Genomic DNA, 2,917 nt, shown 5'->3' on the forward strand with positions numbered 1-2,917 from the left:
AACTTACATAATATACAGTTTCACTGTTAGAAGTCAGAACTCGTTTCACAGATAAAACACCATTATCAGGATTAACATAGAAATAGGAGGATGTTGGTTCTGTCGTTAGAGAACTGATAGAATATTCTATTCTTCCATTATCACCCTAAAATACAAATTCATATGGATCTAAAAAACAATTGATATATTGAGCACTATTTTAACAGTGAAAATATTTTATTATTGTATATTTAAAACACATAGACTCAAACTGTTTGTTTTCTTTTTATCAAATATTTAATGCCCTTTCCATGGCTATGATATCATAAGACATGGTATATTCCTATGCATACAATTGTTATGAGTGAAAGTCTGGTGACCTTTCCTCATTATTGCAGTCAAAACATCTGTCAATGGGTACAAATAATCAAGGAAAGATCAATGCCATGTGGTTTGGCCAAGAACGAGCTGGTAGATAGTTTCCTTGTGATCCTAGTTGTGTTTTTCAATATGTATTTTTTGTTTCTTTTAGAGAAACATGTAATTGTGCAGACTGAAACAGATGTCAAGTTGACAAACCCAGTTACAAAATGACACCAGTTGTTCTGATAGGAAATCACATGAACACAGTACCAATTTTCAGGGTAGGGTATGTAATCATTATCAAGATTGGTAAGTTATAATAAATGAATACAGACTTACACTATCATCATCTGTAGCATTCACATTAGCTATTGCTACACCAAGCATTTGGCTCTCATCAATGGTTATAGTAATATTATCATGTAAGAATCTTGGTGTGTTTCTATTTCTGATAACTGTGACACGTACAATTGCTGTAGCTTGAATATTACTATTGCTTAATCTGTATCCTCTTACACGAATCTAAATAATAAAATCATAACATAGTCTTTATTCTGTATCCTGTAACGCGTATCTAAATAATAACAATACACATTAACATGGTCTGTATCCTCCAACACATATCTAAATAATAAATAATAACAATACACATAACAATACACATTAACATGGTCTGTATCCTCCAACACGTATCTAAATAATAACAATACACATTACCATGGTCTGTATCCTTCAACACGTATCTAAATAATAACAATACACATTACCATGGTCTGTATCCTCCAACACGTATCTAAATAATAACAATACACATTACCATGATCTGTATCCTTCAACACGTATCTAAATAATAACAATACACATTACCATGGTCTGTATCCTCCAACACGTATCTAAATAATAACAATACACATTACCATGGTCTGTATCCTCCAACACGTATCTAAATAATAACAATACACATTAACATGGTCTGTATCCTCCAACACGTATCTAAATAATAACAATACACATTACCATGGTCTGTATCCTCCAACACATCATTAGAATAAAGTTTGTATCATTTAACATAGGAAATGTATTGTTACATTTCAAATAAAGTTAGCTTCATTTTATTAACGATTGAGTATCTAAAACATGTGTAGACAATATGAGATGCGCTCCCATAACTTAGAATACCTACCAAGTAAGAGTTTTCAGTTGTTGTTAAAAGAGATTTAGTGAGACGTATTTGTGCTGTATCTTTATCAATAGTAAACACTTCTGCTGCATTATCACCTCCAGTTATTTCAAATACTAGTTTTTCCTACAAACACAAAAGAAATCACTTAAGAGAAATTTAAGTTTTAGGAAGAAAACACAATGTTGTTAATTGTTTCAACTAACAAAGCTTTCTGTAAATTTTTTAAATATTGAAACATATAATTTCTTTTCTGCAGTCAAATGTAAAATTACAGGATAAGGCCTTATGAAAATATGTAATATTCAAACATTCATATAAAAGATTTAAACTTCAAATAAAGCCATGGACATAAAAAAAACATATCAAACTTTAGCTGATAAAGGTGTCAAAACAAAAATCACTGACTAATATAATAATATTTATTGTTAAAAGACCATTACATGTAAGTCTCAACAGTTTGTACAGTTCATAAAAACAAATAAAACTCACATTTAAAGGATCTTGTGGTTGTAATGCAGGTTGTAAGAAGGTATTAATGACGGTATTATCATCTAGTGTTACACTGATATCCTCATCAATAAAACTAGGGAATCCAGCTCGTAAAATTCTAATATTAACTGGAGCCTCGACATTTTTACTTGGTGTACCTCTATCTTCTACTCTGACAGTAAACTATAATATTAAAAGAAATATGTATACACTAAACACTCTTGCTTGTAGACATTGAAGACAAAATGCCCCTTATTGTACACTGAATAACATTACCTGAACGACTTTACTCTCTGATGGATAGAAGACCAAATAAATTCGTGCGATGCACAACGAAAATTTTATATAATTTGATATACAAATCTTCATGTATTGATCCCTGGCTCATGAGAAAAAAATACAAGAACAACTTACTGTATAGCTATCTTTAGACAATGTACGTAGATCAAAACGAGATCTTATAGCACCATTTCCATCAATTCTGAATGATGTAGAATCTTCTCCAATCAATATATATAGAAGTTGTGAATGTAGTGTACCCTACAAAATATAATAATCATTATTCATTATTAGTCATTACCATTCTGTTACAATAACTTCACAACTTTACTTGTCAAACAATGGTGGCACTGGAATGGAGAATTCAGAAAAGGTTCTGTCTGTTCCAATTCTGCCCTCAATTACTAGGTGACTAGATTGTCACTATTTTCATGATTCTCTCTGTCTCACCAAGATACAAAGAAAATGAATTGCTTTTCACTCTTCAGCTTATGAAGTATTGAATTGGAACTTGACATACTGGGTGTGCAATGATGGAAACTTTGTCTGAACAGCTGCGATAACTCTTGATGTAGCAAGTGTCTAACAAGTGACTAACTAGTTGTGCCACCATTGTTTTACAGT

This window comes from Lottia gigantea, assembly GCF_000327385.1.
Source record: "Lottia gigantea unplaced genomic scaffold LOTGIsca_6, whole genome shotgun sequence".
Taxonomy (NCBI): Eukaryota; Metazoa; Mollusca; class Gastropoda; family Lottiidae; genus Lottia; species Lottia gigantea.